General features: G+C 42.8%; 1 protein-coding gene across 2 annotated transcripts in view; it reads right to left on the bottom strand.

The window, feature by feature from the left end:
* The window catches only part of znrf3 (zinc and ring finger 3), a 244,695-nt gene that overhangs the window by 140,334 nt on the left and 83,735 nt on the right, over window positions 1-20,626 (bottom strand). The window lies entirely within an intron of this gene.

Below are 20,626 nucleotides of genomic sequence, written 5' to 3'. Positions count from 1 at the left end.
GCTGATTTATTTTCCCTTCCAACTCCATTCTCCTGCCTTCTCCATGTAATCTTTGATGACCTTACTAATCAAGAACGTATCAACTTCTACTTTAAATATATTGAATGGCTTAGCCTCCACAGCCATCTGTGGCAATCAGTTCCACCATTGAACTAAAGAGAAAATACAAAAAACTGAGGCGCAAAGGGACTTGGGAGTGCTTGCGCAGGATTCCCTGACGGTTAATTTGCAGGTTGAGTCTGTGGTAAAGAAGGGAAATGCAATATTAGCATTTATTTCAAGAGGACTAGAATGCAAGGATATAGTGTTGAGACTGGTGAGGCCTCACTTTGAGTATTGTGAGCAGGTTTAGGCCCTTTATCTTAGAAAGGATGTGCTGAAACTGGAGAGGGTTCAAAGGGGCTTCATGAAAATGATCCCAGGATTGAATGGCTTGTCATATGAAGAGCATTTGATGGCTCTGGGCTTGTAACCACTGGAATTCGGAAGAATGAGGTGTGACCTCAATGGAACCAGTCGACTGGTGAAAGGCCTCGATACAGTGGATGTGGATGGGATGTTTCCTGTGCAGGGACAGTCTAAGACCAGAGGACACAGCCTCAGAAACAGAGGAATCCTTTTAGAACAAAGATGAGGAGGAATTTCTTTAGCCAGAAAGTGGTGAATTGGTGGAATTCTTTGCCACAGGCAGCTGTGGATATCTAGTCTTTATATATATTTATGGCAGAGATTAATAGATTCTTGATTCGTCAGGGCATGAAGGGATACGGGGAGAAGGTAGGAGATTGGGGCTGAGAGGAAAATAGGATCACCCCGATGAAATGGTGCAGCAGACTCGAAGGGCCATATAGCCTAATCCTCGATACAACACAGCCAACATCAAATAGTCACCATGCAAAAATAAAATTCTTTCAAGTTCAGGGCTGAAAACAGTTGAAACTGCAAATGCTGACCTGAACCCACAGCCAACAAATGATTGAACTCAGTTTAAATCATAGTTCAAAAGGATGAGGCAAATAAACAGTACAAATCCTTGGCAGCCAATAAGAAGGAAAGGGAAGTATACAATCACAGGACCTTTGAGAGCAGAAATGACAGAATCCTAGCCTTCTATCTTTGCTTCAGTTGTTCTTAAACACTGTGCCACTGTACCCACCCTGCTGTTAGAAGCATCAACAACTAAAGGCCGGTACCACTTTCTTTCTGTCAATTCACCAGCACTAGACCCATCGGGGGACTCGATGTCTTTGAAGAAACGGCAGAGTAGGCAGCAGAAGATATGATGCAAACACTCTCAGTATTTAGTTGTACATTGCGTTGAGGCTGCGGCGCAATCAGATGAGGGGCAGAGAACTGGACAAGTCTTGGACATTAATGCTTTATCTTCCTTGTGTAAACACGCAGCACCATAATAAATGGAGGTTGAATTATCCCATACCAGATAACTTGGTTCCACCACATTCACAGCAGGGAGAACAGAAGGACTGGGAGTGCGCTTCAAAGCAGAACATAACTTGCTCAGGAAAGGTTCCGGGAGCTGTACGGCAGAAGGGTGGAAGAACGATTCCTTGCACAACACCTACCACGTGGCCATTAAACAGATGATTTATTCACTTCCTCTGAGCTTCCAAATCATTTTATCATTCAAGACTGGAGCTTTTGTTTTTTAAACTCGAATGTGTAATTGAAACATTTATATAGAAGTTCGTCAATAGATGCACCACTAGTCCGGATCATGTTAGGACACTATCCTTGTTGCAAACGATAGCCTCACGTCAGGTCAGGCTGGGTCAGCATTAGGGAGACATGGCTTGGTAATACTGTAATGGGATGTTTCCAAACCAAGGAAACTACAGGACAACTTGATCCACCAACCCAGTGTAGAGTGAAGGCCACCATGCCTGCTTCTTTGATTGAGAAAAATCTGAATGCCCATCAACATCCGAATTTGTCTACTTTATTAATTCAAAGGGTAATTCTTGCCCCTTTCAGTGAATTAATTAAGCCTCCAATGAAAAGAAAATTGCCCTTGTATTATATTGAGCTAAGTAGATAACCTTCCAAAACTCAAAAGCAATTTGTTTTAATATAAAATTATTGTACACTTCAAGCCATTCCAAAGTCATGAACAGACACGTTGAAAAGTGTTGTAAGAGACAGCAGGATTAAATACATTCTGAAGAACTGGAGCGTGAAGTTTTTTATTATATCCACATCCAAGACGAGCTTCAAATGGAGCAAATGAGACCCAGGATTATTAAGAGTTTAACTATTGCTAACAACATAGAAAGCGATCATCAAGGGCAATTTTATTTTTCATTTTAAAAAAAGGATGCTGAGCTTAGGAAAGTTACCAATATCACTAAGAATACAAAAGCTGGAGCTGGCACATATTCGCATACACACGGGGATGGTGAATGAGAATAATGTGTCAATGTTTCAGACTGAAACCCTTCATCGGGATGTTCTGTTTACTGTTTAATCACCTCCATAGATATTGTAGGCATTTGCCATGAGCTTGATTTTCTCGGCACTTAATTCCTTCCAAGCTCATGGCAAATGCCTATGGTGCCATCACAACAGACATCTCAGTCCATGGTCAGAAACTGTAGAAGTTCAAATACCTGGGAGCAACCATCAGTGATGAAGGATCAAGACCAGAAGTCCCGGCAAGAACTGCACAGACAATGACTGCACTATCCAAACTCAAGACAATATGGAGGGACAGCAACATCACCATGAAGTACAAGATCAGACTCCTGCGTGCATTGGTATTCTCCATCTTCCTGTACGCATGCGAGACATGGACCCTCACAGCAGAGCTTCAGAGGAAGATACAGGCATTGGAAATGCAATGCTATCGCAACATCTTGAGCATCTCATACTTGGACCACATCACAAACGAGTGAGTCCGCAAGACCATCCAGCACCATGTTGGCCCTCATGAAGACCTTCTCACGACGGTGAAGAAAAGAAAGTTGAGATGGTACGGCCACGAAACAAGATCCAGTGGCCGTGCTAAGACCGTTCTACAAGGAACTGTGGAGGGGGAAAGAAGGCGAGGCAGACAGAGGAAAAGATGGACGGACAACATTAAAGAACGGACAGGGAAAACATTTGTGGTGAGCCAGGCTCTGGCACACCACCGCGACAGATGGATGGAACAGACCGGTGCAAAGCTTGTCATGACGACGCCCCGATGACTCCACCAGGAGTTAGGGGTGCAAGAAGAAGAAGAAGAATAGATGTTGACTGACCTGCTGAGTTCCTCCAGCATTTTTTGTGCGTTACGTTTCCAGCATCTGCAGTATCTCTTGTGATTATGATTGATGGTTCCTCTAATGTTTGTAGCATCCCTTTTTCCAGCTATAAGGGAGCTAGTCTACAGTTTAAACATACAATGGTCCATCCAACTGGTTCCATGCTGCCACAGACTCCCAAGCTTTCTGAGATATCCCACCCCCATTTAGGTAAAATAACAGAACGGTCTGTGTGTGGAAGAAGCTGGTCAAAAACACGTTCAAGATAGTATCCCAACCCTGATGAATAGCTATATTGTACAGATCTCATGATGAATTAATTGCTGAAGGTTGTACTGAGGAGATTTATGTACATCTCTGATTAATGTGTACTTAGGTTAACATAAAACCAGAGGATGAGGAGCTGTCGCCTTATGCTTATGCAGCAGATTTCAATGTTGAGCTCCCTGCTGTCCATGTTGGGTGTGTACGTAGGTTTCCTCTGGGTGCTCTGGTTTCCTCTCACATCCCCAAGAGCTGGTAGGGTTAAATGGTCCCTTCAAAATGCTGCTAATGTGCAGATGTGTGGTAGAACCCAAGGGAACATCTGGAATGTGTGGGGAACAAAATGGGACAAGTGCAGGACTAGTATAATTGACTTGGTGGCCTGTTTCCATGTTGTATAATTCAATTAAAAAATCTCGGGCAATGCATCCCAGCTATCTGGGAATAATGGATATTACAAATTGCCTCGTATTCCTGGCAAGAAAAGATGGAAGGAAACAGCCGGATTCACATTTGTTCGAGGTCGTTGTCATTGAAAGGGTTGGGTTGTACTGGTGGGGTTAAGCAGCTTGCTGACCAGCACTATTCTATCATGTATGTCTGCGTTGGCAGGTGTTCGGAGAGATAAAAAACAACAAAATGATTGTAGAAAGCTGCTCAGAGAGTTAAAAGCACTGCTGGAAATTCAAGGGATAATCCACACAGATATTCAGAATAATTCTGACAAGAGTTCAGCGCTCTGAGAGACATTGCCTCTTGGAGAAGACGCAGGCAGATTGAAAATACCCCACTATGTTATTTCAAAGCAGAGCAGGTGTCTTCTAGCTAGAGCCTTGGCAATACTTATCTTTCAACTGCTATCACTGAAGACAGACAGACTTGTTGTTATCATATAGCACAAACTAGCTGTCACCAATTTATTACAACAAAATATATCGACACTTCAGAAAGCACCTCTCTGCCAGTGCAGATTCTGTGAACATCCTGAAGTTGAAAAGCAGCAAATACGTCTTCTTTTCACACCTCGCTTCAATTGGTTTGCTAGTGGCACAGGTCAGCTTGGATGTTGTTGCCTTGGTAACACCAAGTAATAGTAAAGAAATCGATGCCTTTCTTTAAGATTTTTGAATCCATGTGTTCTACAATAATGAAAAGCTAAGCAGTAAAGGCAGTATGTAACCACAACAATCTTGTGCTGTTCAGCTGTTCACTGGCAATCCTCCTTCAGAGCCAATGTGCATAGATTTGCTGCAGGGAACCCGTCCAAACTGGCAAAAGTGTTGGGGCCACTTTGTCTGCAAGCTGCACATTTTCCACTCCAAGTGACTGGCTTCTTTCTCTGTCTATTCCAGACAATATTTTGCACCTGTAATGAAGTGAAAATTCCAGAGTATTTCTGAAGATGGAATGTTCTTGTAGAAAATATTTGTTACACAGAGAAGGCCACTTGGTCCCTCTGCCATTCACTTAAACTGTGGTTAATCTGTATCTTAATCCTATCTACTCTTCTGCTTCACTTTGACTTTTGACAGCATCAACCAATAAACCTCAACAAATCTCAGGTATTGACATTTTCTTTTGACTTACCCTTAGCAGCAGATTGATCATAACACCCCTTCCTCAATGACAGTCAACACAGCTGCTCTACTCTCTCTGTACAGGTCCCCCCGCTATCTAAAGATAGAGTGTTCCTATGAAACCGTTTGTAAGCTGAAATGTCGTAAAGCAAAGAAGCAATTACCATTCATTTATATGGGAGAAAGTTTTTGAGCGTTCCCAGACCCAAAAAACAACCAACCAAATCATACCAAATAACACATAAAACCCAAAATAACACTAATATACAGTAAAAGCAGGAATGATATGATAAATATACAGCCTATATAAAGTAGAAATATTGTATGTACGGTGTAGTTTCACTTGTCAAAATTGGAAAGACAGCGAGCCAAGATAGATGTGGACAAAAGGAAAAAACTGGCACATACACGCATGTACACGCACACGCACGTACACGCACAGGCACGTACACGCATACGCACACAACTGCCTGCACAAGGTTTCACGGTCATGGTAGTCTTTCTCGGGGTAATCACACATATAAAGCGGGCGTCTTTTCTCGTAGAAGCGAAAATCCTCTTTGGTTAGCAAAAACAAGTAACTAATGTAGGTCTTTCGTAACAGCGAGCTGTCGTAAAGTGAATGTTCGAAAAGCAGGGGCCACCTGTACTCATGAACTATGTACAGAACAAACGACTTCTATAAATTCACTGATGACAGCACTGTCGCCAAAAGAATCTCACAGACCAAGGAAATAGGTGTGGACTTCGGGAAGGAGAAGTTGGGACACACACGCACACACACACACACACTCACTGAGCAATCAGCAGTGGAAAGGAGGTGAGCAACTTTCAAGTTCTTGGGTGTCAACATCTCGGACCCTGTAATCTACACATGAACGTATTGCTGCCATCATAAAGAAGGCTTGCCTGCTGCTTTACTTCATCATGTGTTTGAGGAGATTTGGTATGTCACCAAAGACTCCCACAAATCTCTACAGATGGACGGTGAAGAGCATTCTGACTGACCGCTCACTGTCTCATAGCATTGTAGGCTCGGCCTGCTCTATCACAAGTACAGCCGTCCCCACCACCAGGGATATCTTCAAAGGGCAGTGCATCAAGAAGGCAGTGTTCATCATTAAGGATGCTCACCTTAAGAGGAAACATTACTACCATCAGGAAGGAGCTACAGGAGGCCTTTACATTTCAGAAACGTTTTCTTCCCCTCTGCCACTAGATTTCTGAATAGTCCGTGAGCCTATGAATGCTAGTTCCCTATTCTTCTTTTACACTATAGCACTTTATTCCCCTTTTTAACTTATAGCAACTTTTATGTCTTGCACTGTGCACTGCCACAAAACAACAAAATTTCACTGCAATACACACAGTGTGCTGGAGGAGTTAAGCCAGTCAGGATGGGAAGAAGAGAGTAGGGGAGGGGGTGGGAAGATATGTTTGGTGGTGTGATCCCTCTGAAGATGCTGGAAGTTGCAGAGAATGATGTGCTGGACAGGGTGGTGGGTGAGTACAAAATGAACACTATCCCTGTTAAAGAGGTGTGAAAATGGGCTGAGAGCAGATGTCCAGGAAATGCAGGAGAAGCATCAAAAGTGGAGGAGGAAGGAGTACATCTTTGTTGTTCTGGAAAGGATAGCATCATCCCAGGAACAGCTGCGACAAAGATGCAGGAACTGAGGGAAGGAAATGACTTTTTACAGGAGTCAGGGTGGGCAGAGGCACAGTAAGATGGCTGTGGCAGTTGGTAGACCACAAGGGATATTGGTAAATGCTTTGTCTCCAGAGATGGAAACAGAGAGATTGAGAAAGGGGAAAAGTGTGTCAGACATGGACCAAGTGAATTTAATGACAGGGTTGACGTGGAGTTTGGAGGGAAAGTTGATGAAATTGATGAGCATGAAGCAGCACCAATACCGTTGTCAATGTTGTGTGGATTGAGCTTGGAGCATTACCAGGGAAGGCTTGGAACAAGGGCTATTCTAAATAGCCAACAAAAAGGCAGGTGTGGTTGGGGCCCATGGCTGCACCTCAAGTCCTAAGGAAATATAGCCACTGTCTTGCCTTATTTGCAACTGCATTGTTATGTTGGGCCCAGGATAGATCTTCAGGGATGTTGAAACTTGAAATTGCTTACTCTTTCCACTTCTGATTTCTCTCTGAGGATCGCCCTGTGTTCCCTCATCTTACTCTTCCAGAAGTCCACAATCAGTTCTTTGGTCTTACTGACATTATTGAGCACAAGGCTGTTGCTGCAACACTCAACCAGCTGATCCATTTCACTCCTGTACGCCCTCCCACCACCATCTTAAATTGTCAGCAAATTTATAGATGGCATTTGAGCTGTGCCAAGCCACACAGTCATACCTGATGTCCTTTCCAAATCAAAACTAAGTCTTAAGACCCAATTATATTAATAAAGGACCACTTTATGAATAGCTGCACCCCTTTTCAGAGAGACATGTTGGTTACAAAGCCTACCCCACTCTCATAAAGGGGTTGATGGCAAGAAAACTTGCTTCTGACGTGGAATCATGTTTTCACCAATAATTCATTCCAGACAGGAAAGAGTTATTTAGAAGCATTTGCTCAGATCTCCAGTGATGTCGTTAGGTTAACATCTGGTCACTGAGTTCAGAATAACTTATACAGTGCCTCCAAGAGCGAGCAGCACAAATAACTCATCAAAAAAGTCTTTGAAGGGCCTTTCCCTCTCTCACTCTCGCTTTGAAGTACATTTTCCACTCACTCTCCATCTCCCTTATACATACATTTCCTTCCGTCTACTCGAACCACCCACGCCCCCCCCTTCTCCCTCCCCACTCCCAAACACAAACTCAATCCAAGATCAAGCAAGCTCTGCTACAAGGACATTTGGAAAGTTTCCAAAAGAGAAGGAATGTGGCAAAAGCCTCGGTTTCATCTGAGGAATGTGATTATCCCAGCACACTAGTATCTGTCTGCTAAGAGACACCAGGCAGTCCTGCCTGCAGTCTGCCATCAAGCCAATTTAACACTGATAAGCTTGAAAGAGAACTAAGCTACAGGTAAATTATTCATTTGCAACAAAAAATAGTATACTTGTTGACATCAAAGAGGAACAAAAGTCAGATTCAGAATATTCCTTCCTGATTAACAATGGACTCACTACACAAAGCTGTGAATTAAATTAGTTTATTGCTTCAAAATATTACATTTGATTGAAGTAGCACAAAGGTATGTGGCCTTGAAGGTAAAATAAGACATTGCCTCAGTTTAAAGAGTGAAATGATGATCAAGATGAACAATGCAACTGAGGGTCAGTGAGGAGTAATAGAGTTTAAATCAACAACACTTTTTTCTCTGCTGCAATTCTTATCAGAAAATGATCTCACTTAATGGACAATGGCTTCAGTCACCCTCTGGAAATGCATGCATAACTATGTCCTCAAGAGAACGTGTCTCTAAATCACACTGCTACAGGAAAGGTGTCATTAAACTGCACAGATGACAGGAAAGATTTTTGAGGTTGTTGCCAGGGCTTAAGGGACTGGGTTATCAGGTGAGATATGGCAGGTCAGGTCTTTAATCCTTGGGTGCAAGAGACTGAAGGGTGACCTACTAGAGATGAGGAAATCATGATGCACACAGTGGTTGTCCCAGAGGTGGGAAATCAAGAACAACAGGACATACTATAGCTTTAAAGTAAAAGGGGGAAGACTTCCCAGGAAGCAGGGGGAGAGGGGTCAACTTAATCACGCAGAGGGTGAACATGCTACTATAAAAGGTAGAGGAGGCAGGATGTGAGCGTTTGAAAGACAGTTGGACGCACATGGATAGGAAAGGGTTAGAGAGATGTGGTTGACACAGAGTAATGGGCCAGCTTGGATGGAAATCTTGGTCAGCATTGACAAACTGGAGGAACGACATGCTTCTATGCTGTATGACAATGGACGCAGTTGTTTTGAGGATCAACGTTTGGCAGCGGTGCCCTCCTCTGGGAAATCAGCAGGCAGGCTTCAGGATGCTGACACTACCCACAGTGCTGCAGTCTGGCTCTGTGCTTTGTGGGGGTGAGCATCAGACAGTGTGATCCATAGGTCTCCACTGAAGGGAGGAAAGCTGGGTGGGGTGGGCGGGGGGAGAGAATGTATGAGAATGGAGGGAGGGAGGGAACAGGAGAGGAACGGAGGTGGTAAACACAATCACCTAAGCTGGTCTTATCACTCCCCAAATGGAGAAGCAACCTATTACAGGAAGGATTATGGGAAGGAATGGTCCCCGACTTCCAGTCCTGACCATGAAAAGTGATCCAGGGCAACAGGGTCAGACATCATGCCTGGAAAGGGGGCATTCAGCATCCATGAGAAGATGGGAGGATATGATCTGAAACCAGCCCTCTCACCCATCACCAGCAGGATGAAAATGCTGGAACCCAGTCGGACTAGACTAGTGATGATGACAGAGATAGAGAGGGTTGAACAGGTAGGTAGGCATCAATATTCCTGAATACCAGGAAGCAATAGATGGCAAAACATAACAAGAATGGTGTTTGACCTTTGCCCAAAAGACAGGATCCTTCCCATTGACCACTTAACTGTGTTGGGTGAACTTGAAGTCAGTGGAAAAACTGGAATACCAAAACAAATCCTTAAACTTCACAGCAGTTAAACGAATACCTCACCAACAGCAAGGTGCAAAATTTAGATTGGAGACTTCCTCTAATTTCCACCTTCTTGTCCAAAATTAATTTAGCCTTCTTTTCCCTGAGGACTTTTAAAATACTACTGTTTGTAATTCTTGGGAAGACAAGGCAAAGAGGATTCTAAAGAACTACTTTAAAGGGATGTGTCATGATCCAATATGAATAAAAAATTCTGGCACGGATACTCTCTCCGGGGAATTTAAAAAAGGAAACTGTACATCCCTGGCAGGCTGCGCATTTAGTCTGGAGCAAGCCCTGGTTTAATTATTGTGCTGCTTAGGTTTCTGCGATCCCAAGTTTGTTTTCTTTAGGAAACATTAACTGGCACTGCTGTCGTTTCGGAAAGAAACATCCACCTGTCAGTGGCTTCCAGCTCTGCACTCAGGGTCATAACCTGCCAGCCAGCAACCCCCACAACAAAAACACACTGCCATCGCGGGGGGGGGCGGAGAAAGCCTTGGTTCTTATGGAGTATCGGATACACAAAGATCTTAAACCTACCTTTTGAAATCAAATTTATTCACTTAGTTTTCATTAAGTAAACTAAATGATTGCATTGTTGAACATCATTTTCTTTAACCTTTCCAAAGTGATTTTTTTTTAAAAATGTTTCAGTCTATTGTCAAATATATGTTTTTTTAAATTAACTTCAATTGCCATGCTTTCATCTTGAAGCAAATGTGTTGCAACCCTGCTTGAACCAATGAACACTACCTTGTTGTATGTGCTCTGGACTATTCATCTATTTCTCTAACTTATAGTCATTTTTATGTCTTGCATTCTACTGCTGCTGCAAAACAAGTTTCACATGTCAGTGATAGCAAACCGGACCCTAACTCCAATGGCATATCCTGTCCCCTTTTCAACTTCTCCTTCCATTTCTCCTCCTCTTGCTTTAAAAACATACCCATTCATGGCTCATTTGCTGCTACTTATGCCTTTACGTATATTTCATTCCATACTCACACTTTAACCTCTAACTCGGGGGTTCCCAATGTTTTTTATGCTATGTACCAATAAGATTAAGCAAGGGGTCTGTGGACCCCAGGTGGAAATCACTGCTCTAACTTGTTTTAATATATAATTCTTCATTAATTCCTGAATGTTCTTGGGTCTTTGTTGCACATCACACCAAACTCCTAATACATGTAAATATATAGGGCAAATAAAGTTTATCCTTAATATGTATCATCGGAAAGGCAAGTATTTAGCAAACAGCTCTAATTGCAGTCTGAATGATAACCCTAACTCCCAGTTTTAACATCGCTGCAACATCTCACTGGGGCTAGGGACCAAACAGAAGATGCAGAGCTGGGAAAGCTGAGGTCTGCAGCCATACGCTTCAAAGTAGATTGTGTAAGTAGTCCCAGCGTTAAGGGAGAAAGAGATGAAGAGATGTGTGGGGAACATATTGCTATATCTTAGCAGCTAAAAGCATGGCGGCCAGTGGGGAAGCAAGTAAATTTGCAGATGGGGAGTAGGACAGGCAATACAAGAGTTCTGATACGTCAGAGGGTTGCAGTGTCAGAGGAGATTATACAGACAGGCAGCTTATGATGGCGAGTTAGAATCTTGAAAGCCTGGATTATGAGAGTATTTCCGGGGAGAGTTCCAGGTGTTTGATGCTCAGCTGCTGGGGATGTTCCTGGGTTGCCCTTTGATCTTCCCGCTATGATTACTCGGTTGGTTGTGAGTTTGTTTTAGCTCTTGTCTCGAACTTGCTGCCTCAATTGCGCAGCAGTCCTGTGCTATTGCTTCATCTGACTGACACCCGTTTCTGGGTTTGCCAAACGTTTCTCCTGCATGTCGTTCCGAGCTCCTCGCTTTAAGTTAACTGCTTAAAGGCAACGATAGAAGAATGGACAGGCCAGGCAGGATGGCACAGACTGTGATGGTGCCCAGTCTGAGCTGCCGTTTCATGAATTTGCCCTCAACAATACTGTTGTGGACAAATGTATCTCTAACAAGGAGTGAGGTGAAGCTGAGGTGCTCAGCCCAGGAACAACCAGCCCAAACCATCCCCAACCCCAATCTAAACTTGGCCAGGCTGCATCCAACTCAATCCTGAATATGATCAGAGCATTTGCAAACTGAAACCTGATCAATACCCAGGCAGCACATAGCACAGCCAGTCTGAACCTAACCCAAGCCCAACGAGACCACAACCAACATGACCACTTCCACATTTTTCCCATACTTGACCTGACTTGCCGGTCTCTCTGCAGATGAAACAATAAACACAGATTAAGAATAGAGGACACGTGCAGCAATCCTGACCAGGATAAAATAGTGAGTTGGAACAGCAGAGAATGGTCTAACCTGTCCCTGAATGTTTCATTGCTAATTAGCGCTGACCCAACCCAAACCCAACACCTAGAGTCAGATAGCCAACTTCATCTCGAGCAGGAGTTCCGAAACTGGGGTTCATGGGCCCCTTGCTTAATGGTATTAGTCCATACCATAAAAAAAGGTTTGGAACCCCGGTCTGGAGGGAAGTCATAAATACAAGGGATTCTGCCAAAGTTGGAAATCCCAAGTAACACATACAAAGTGCTGGAGGAACTCAGCAGGTCAGGCAGCATCCATGGAAAAGAACAGAGTTGATGTTTTGGGCTGAGACCCTTTATCGGGACTGAGGGAAGTAATCTTTCCCCATTTGTTTCTCAACAACTACCCTAAGTTCAGTGTGGGAGACATGCCCTCCTGAGCTATACCAGCTCAATAACAAAGCTCGTTCATTCTTGCACATGGCCACTGGAACCCCAATCAAGAGGGTGCTGCATAATCCTGCCATCCACAGTACATTCTTTCGAGCTGCGCACAATGTAAAATACTGATTCCCTCACTCATTGTACCTGGTTGCTTGCATACATTTCATTGGAGGCAAAACAGAGATCTGAGGTCACTGAATCTTGTCTTCAGCAGTCACTGACTCAAAAGGAGCTGTGATGTCATTAAAGCTGGCTGAGCCGCCAACCACATTAAAGAAACATTGCAGACGAGGAGGAAGAGAACAATATTTAGCCAATATTTTAAATATTTTACAGAATGCCAAATAAACTCTGCAGCACAGATGTGACATTAAATGTGGGAATGAATGTTGTTTACAAACCTAAGTAATGAAACATGCAAAATCATTATTTAATTTAAATTTGAAATATATTATTTCACAACTTACATTGTTTTGTAGCATTTCTTGAGAAAAATAAAATCACATACAAATGTAGTTTATTTGGCAGCAGTTATGGGTTGCTACATCAGCAAAAATTATTCTAAACCTCGTGACAAGGCTTGATATTTTTTTAAAGAAAGATTTGCATTATTTGTCACACATGTAATAAAAATAGAGTGTTATGCGTCATTTACACTAAATCAAATCGGTGAGGATGTGCTGGGCAGCCCACAATTGTCGTCATGCTTCTGGCACCAACATAGTAGCGTGCCTGTAACTCACTAGACCGAACCTGGACGTCTCCGGAATGTGGGAAGAAACTGGCCGAAGATGCCAAACACTGATGGTTTTGCAATTCATTTGTTTGTTTGTTTATTTATTTAGTGAACAGCATAGTAACAGGCCCTTCCAACCCAACGAGCCCTTATCACCAATTATACTATTGGGACCAATTAACATGCTAACCCGAATGGTTTTTGGAACGTGTGAAGAAACTGGAGCACATGGAGGAAACCCAAGCAGTTATGGAAGAATGTACAACACGCTGCCGTATCAGCATTGCGCTAACCACTACGCGACTGAACCAGTCCCAAGTTTTTACTGCAACGACAAAAACTCTGCAGCTACGTTCGCAACCAGCCTCGCTAAAAATTCCTGCAGGAGCTTGCTGTGCTCAATTACCTCTCCGTCTCGATTTGCTCCCCTTTCTGCTGTGGAGGGGATGATACCCAGGGCTGCAGATCCTTTGAACTTTTGCCCAGTTGGCAACCTTGGCTTGTCCTTCAATGGAATTCATTGTACGAGGTGTCACTTGGGGCATTTCTGAAGGACAAAATAAGTTGCTTGTTGCTAGGCTCAAAAAGCTACCTCTCTGCAAGAGCTGAAGAGACAATCTTACCACCACCCCTGGCAAGGTTTTGATAACTTGGGGTTTTAATTTTATTCTTGAACAGCTGCCACACTATATAGAAAGTGCAGCAGTACTAAAATAAAAAGCTGTTGAAGTGGAAAATGTAGAGGAATGGAAACATATGATACCAAGCCAATTTATGTCATATCAAATCATATTTTTATGTCATGTGAATGCACGCCAGAAACACTCAGCACTGGAGTACAGTTTATATTGACTCTTTGTACCCATCAGGTGACTGACAGAGGTGCCAGATCCGGAGTAACATCATGTTGAGAACATCCCTTGGGCACGAGTGGAAACTTTGACTTCTGGGTATGAAATTCCCACCCTATGGTGTGTTAAGACTTTAGCACAATTCTTCATTGAGAGCTGTAGATGTTCGACTCTTGCTTTCGTGCCTCGTGGGAGGCTTCTTCCTTATTCCAACGTCCACTCGAATCCCATTCAATTTTCAAAGTGCATATATGTCATCATGTACTGCCTGGAGATTCATTTTCTTGCAGGCATTCACAGGTGAACAATGAAACGCAAAAGAATCGATGGAAAACAACACCAGCCAGTCACATCCTTGGCCACTGCCCAAGCACCTCAGTTTTCAGGTCCCACTCCACAACATACAATCTACACCGAAGGTACCCATCCAACTGGCAAGAACGCCTCACCACGAGCAGAGCCGACTTTTGGGAGAGATCTCCGCTGAGGTACTCCCATGCAGACGTGTATACCAAAACAATGGGCCATTTGTGCAATTTTACGTGTAAAATGCAAGGATGTTTTGAGGTGTGCCTACTCCCCATTGAAATCCAATCATGGGGAAATGAGACTGGTCACTTTCTATTCGTGAAGGCAGAGGTCAGTTACCTAGCACACTTCCTACACGCAATAATGCCCATTTATTTTTCCCAGACACAATCTGTGACCTCGGTTTATAACCTCCGATAAAACCAGGAGCAAAAGGCTCTCGAAGTAATGAGTCACGCCTCATTTAAAGTGCTCCTGCTTGGAAATCATTGTAATATTTTATAAATAACTCTATTTATTTCAGTATAATGTATATCACAGCCTTGTGCACAGATTGAAGTCTGACTGTGATGAGGCCTTTAGCTCACTAAGTGGTTGACTATAGTGTGAGGACCAGTTTGATGGCTCTCTGTTTTGGGGCAAATCTTCACCTGAAGAGCCACAGTCATTACACTACCTGCACTTCACCCCCACCAATTGTTCTGTTAGTGCCATGACTACCATCCCACAATTAACATGGCAGCTACCTCCTTCACCTTGCTGACTGTCGGCTACCTCTCGTAAAAAGGAGGCAACTATGATAAACCTTAGAGTTCGCTTGTCCTCAGTGCCACAATTATTTTTGGAAATACTTGATTTGCTATTTAAGCAAAGCAAAAAAAAGAGTGAAATCCAGTTTTTAGTTTTTAAAAAAAAATCCTCAAAAGCACATTGGTTGCAGAATGTTTTGAGATGTTTAGGAACACAGTAAGGAAATGGACAATGACCATCCACTCTTCATTTTGCCTTCAGCAAGACTCAAAGAATGAAAGGGGCGGGGTAACAGCCAATTACATCCTTCTGGCCAAGGGCTACTCAGGAGCAAAGAGGAGCATTGTTGCCCACATCAAAGGAAAACGGGTGAGAAGAAGATGCCAGACAATCACATAGGATAAGATTCCACTCTGGGTCCATATTGAGCTTCACTGAACCATTCATAAATCTATGCCCTGTGAGCTGGAAGGGCAGGAGTATGGGTGGCACACTTTTTCATAGATAGTTGAGCTGTAAAACCAACCAGGTTTAATAAGCATGCACTGCAGATATCATTATTGGCCACAGTGGTGATACCTTTTATAAGCACTGAAGATTTATTTGTCAATGAGGCATGACTTTTCAAGTGTGTTCACAACTTTTTTTTGCGCAGGTAAATGCCTGGGCTAATGTCTTTCTCGGTCAGTTACTTGAGATCACGAAGCACAACTGCGCAGCCTATGACACAATGCTACATAATGCAATAACTTTCCACTTTACGGCCGATTCCATTAGTGATCCAGTTCCTGAGAATACATCCTGAGCACTAAACCAGATACCATTAGACACAATTATGAATGCAAACTTATTGATGTTTTCACTACTTATATCATTCATATATGCAAGAACCGAATGAATCAATGCTAACTAGGGAGGCTTAAATAGACAGCCAGTGATGTGCCGCATTTGAATCAGTTCACATCACGCATACGTATATCTTGATTAGTTTAATTAACCCCACATGTCAAGGAGTCCCGACTGCTAATACTTAACAGAAATCGCCATTTAAATATGTAAGACTGATTCACCTTACGGCCAAGAAATTTACAAATTATTACTAGTTCAAAAACATTAAATCAGCAATTAAAAAGATTGATCTATGCTATTTCATTTCAATGATGTATACTATCAGTTTAACTGTTTACAGCTGATATGCCTAATACAATAAAACACAATTTATTACCTGTATTTGAATTTACTTTTGCACTGAGGACTCAGAAATCTCTACACAATGCTTCAGTATTTTCTCCAGTGTAGTGAACACTATAAGCGAATGAGAGCCATCTATTCAAAGAGCAGTCACCAAAACACTTAATTTCGTTAATGATATTTGATTGCAAAATAAAGTCACATAAACAGGGATTAGATGTTTCCAGGTATTAAATATTCAAAAAGGGATATCATCTCCAGCTGACAGCGATACTGTATAAAGGTAGAAGGCTGGCCACCATTGGGAAGGGAGTTTTGGAAAGTAGAGCAATCTTCGGCAAGCTGATCAAAAAAGCTCTTCATCAGCCTCCGTCCCACAGGATCTGTTGCCCTGTGCAGCCACAGACTAGTGGCATGAGCAAGATTCTGATCATTACAAATACCAGGTCATGGAGACAGAGAGCCAGTACACTACAGAAACAGGCCCTTTGGCCCATTTAATCTGTTATTCTGCTTAGTTCCCCAACCTGCACCTGGTTCATAGTCCTCCATATCCCTCCCTTCCATCTCCTTAACAAAACTCCTCTTAAGTGTTGAAATTGAACCCGCATTCACAACCGCTGGCAGCTCATTCCACACTCGCACCATACACTGAGTGAAGAACTTCCCCTTACACACATCACCTTTCACACTTCAAGTCTCCCCCAACCTCAATGAAAAATGCTTGCTTATCTCTATCTATCCATCTATATCCCTTTTAATTTTGTACACCTGCTTTTCTTTTAGGTTAGGACATATTTTTCCCAGGAGTGTTAAGTCCACAGACAACAATCAGTTACCCTGTGGATTGAAAAATGAACAGCCCAAGACTGAGCTGTGGACAAAGCTTACATACAGTGAAAGCCAACCTCCTTCCAACGGACTCTCTCCACACACTCCTCACTGTCTTACAAAAGCAGCTAACATAATCAACAATCCCTCCCACCCCAGATAGTCTCTCACCACCTCCTCCCTTCCATTAAGCAGAAGATATGAAGCTTGAGAACAGGACCAGGCTCAAGGGCAGCTTCTTTATTGCTGTTATACGATCTTTGAACAGACCTCTAATGAACTCTTGACCCGACAATCTCCCTCTCACTGAGACCCTCACACCTTATTATCTGCCTTCACTACACTTCCTCTGTAACTGTAACACAATCTTCTCCATCCTGTTATTGACTTTCTCTTGTACTGCCTCAATGTGCTCATGGCTGAAAATGATCTGAATGGATGGCTTGCAAAACTAAGCCTGTCGCAGTTGTGAACCAATTCCAATTCCAGGGAAGAAATGGACCTGGACTTCCTCAGGACTTTCAGCATTCTGCAATTCCTCCAGGTTTTCAAACCCTAATGTAATTTTGGGCAGTTATAACAGTAGCTATGAACAATGTGAAATGCTTCCTGCTCACAGGATTTTACCAATATAAGTCACATATATGATGTTTTTAGTGCACCATCAATAGTGACCTCTTTATTCCTATTCCACGTCCCCTTTGACAAAGGCATTGTTCTCCTTTGTCACTATCTTTCAAATTTTATACTGAATGCTGAGCACTGATGTTCTACCAATTGGGATTTCTACCCTGTCCTTACATGACACATCTGGTTCTGCCACAGGTCAGAATTACACCACATCTCTCAGCAAGGAAGAGTGGAGTCAAAGGGCCTGTTTCATGCTATGAAACAGTAGGTCTGGTAATACCCAAGGCTATTTTAAACACCCCCATCACTATTTTGGCTGTGTTTAAAGGAGAACTTACAGGAGCCTTTCCTGGCGTTCCAACATATTCAACACAGTGGAATAGTTACCCAAAAGTACCAATGGCCAAGGTTGGATCCCAACCCCAGGTCCCGTCGATATGCATTTTTGCATTTTCTCCTGGTGTCTGAATCACCTGGATGCTCCCACATCCAAAAGATGGAGGGGTGGTAGTTAATTAAGCAAGATAACTTGCTGTTTCTAAAGAATTTGGGTGGCACTGAGGGGTATGTGAAGGAAGTAAGTTACAAGAATCTGGGGAAATTGGGATTGATGAGAATGCTTTGAGAGGTGACTTGGTGAGCTAAATGGCTGCCTACGATGTCCAAACAATGGAAATATGAACCACTGGGCCATGAGCTCAGGATATTAGTATGATACAGCTGCTGATAGATATGTGTTTAGCTGCGTGTAACTTTGCTGACTGAGCAGATGTTCCAGGCACTGACTGAACCAACCTTGTGCCCCCAGAATAGCAATCAGCAGTTAAACATTAAAGATCCAGTGATTTCATTCAGAATGTAAACTGGTGACTCTCCTTTCAAATGTCTTCCACACAAACTTGCCCATCTCAGCTCTGTAGATCTACGTACAAAGTCTGGCAACAGTACCACACACAGATTTAGAAGCTCTTGGATTTGACCTCCTAACCTCTACTCCTAACTAGAGGCCAAGTTCGACAAAAAAAGTGTCTCATATGGACTAATGCCTCCCCAACGGCAAAGAGTGATGTCCAATTCATGCTGGCCTTGCTCGCTGACAGCCACATCCTATTAATTATTTGAGAAGTGGACCTGAAAAGGAATTTCGGCAATGACAGTGCAGACAGTGGGAAATCAGTCTGGCTAACTGTCTTCAATAAGTTGCTCCAAAATAAATGGAGCTAATTTGTGTATTTATGAAACAATATTTCAACAAGATCTATTCATGAGAATACCTTTTCTGTCATTAATCATCTCCATGTGATTTATGTGGACATAATCAAGCAGAAATCTGATACAGCCACACATGGTGGCATAAGGGCAACTGATTCGAAGTCTGCTCGACAACATGAGTTGTCAGATGTGCCCTTGAGTATTGAGGGAGGGAATTCTACAGCTCAGAGCCATTGCCGCTGAAGGGACAGTGGCCATGAACTCAGACATCTTTCAAGGTCAAAGGTCTGTTCACTTGTTAATCAAATTGGGCAGTTGTTAACTAATTTAATCCATGCGTCCATTCCATGGGAGTGGCACATTTTAAAAAGTTTCAATTATGTTTTCAAAATTTGATGAGGCTCATCAAGGACAGGTCTACAAAAAATCGTGCATCTTGCAAAATCAGTACAATAAATAGCATTTCAATGAGTTAGCTAAAGAGCTATAATGAAGCACAACATGGCACTCAGTAACGCCATGGTAGTGAATCCCAGTTTTTAGGTGTGTTGTGTTCTTACACAAGCTTCTGTCTATGTTGCAGACTATTTCATGGTATGCTTCAATGTAGATAAATCAACTAGAATTTGAATCTTGAATCGTCAATGCATGCCTGAAAGGCACATCTTGGCTGCTGCTTTGCTCCTTCTATTGGGAAAGGCAAAACAAAGTTCAAACGTTTGAAGTTCAAAGTAATTTATGATCAAAGTAAACATATATCCCCATATACTAGTGAGAGTCATTTTCTTGCAGGCATTCACAGTAGAACAAAGGACTACAACAAAATTAATGAAAAACCACATGCAAATAGACTGGTAAACAACACAACCAATGTGCAAATAAGATAATCTGTGCAAAAATTAATCATTATTAAATAATAATACTGAGAACATGAGTTACAGTATCCTTGAAAATAAGTCCACAGGGTGTGGAATTAGTTCAGAGTCGAGGCAAGTGAAGTTATTCACACAGATTTGTAAAGTTTGTTACAAACTTCAGTGAGGCTTTAAAGTCGACTGTCACACGGCCACAGAAAGAGATGGGCACCCGTGAATGAAGAACTGCTCTCTATTACAAATGCAGGACCAATTTTGTATCTACTCTTCCTAAGGAACTTTACATGCAATGGGAAAAATGGAGGGGTGGGGGGGGGGGGGAGGCTCTTGTTTATCTTGTTTGAATGAATGATCTGCGGTCTCGTGTCCCCATGTTACTCTGCTGGATTTGAATTATATTTAACAACACAGCATTCTCCCTGAGGAGCAACTCCATCACCCAGATCTCAGGCCATCCGGTGCTCTGGGTGCAGGAGGACACAAGTGCTGCTTCTCCCTGAGGATTTGCACGTTCACCACTCTTTCGCAGTCAGGAGATATGTGGGAAGATCAAACACCCAACCCGAAGTCAGATTAGGCCTGCATGTATCTGCCTCCACTGCTGGCATGATATGAATTTGAGGCCCCCATGGTTCATTGAGCCAAGAGCCTGCAGTATAAACAATGAGAACAGTGGCAAAAAAGATGACGCATCCCAGGCACTCTGGCCCAAATATCCAGCTGGTGCTTAGTGCACTGCACTGCATTG

Source organism: Hypanus sabinus, chromosome 13, assembly GCF_030144855.1.
Source record: "Hypanus sabinus isolate sHypSab1 chromosome 13, sHypSab1.hap1, whole genome shotgun sequence".
Lineage (NCBI taxonomy): Eukaryota > Metazoa > Chordata > Chondrichthyes > Myliobatiformes > Dasyatidae > Hypanus > Hypanus sabinus.
Note: the sequence above shows the minus strand (reverse complement) of the source record. Positions and strands in the feature narration are given on the sequence as shown.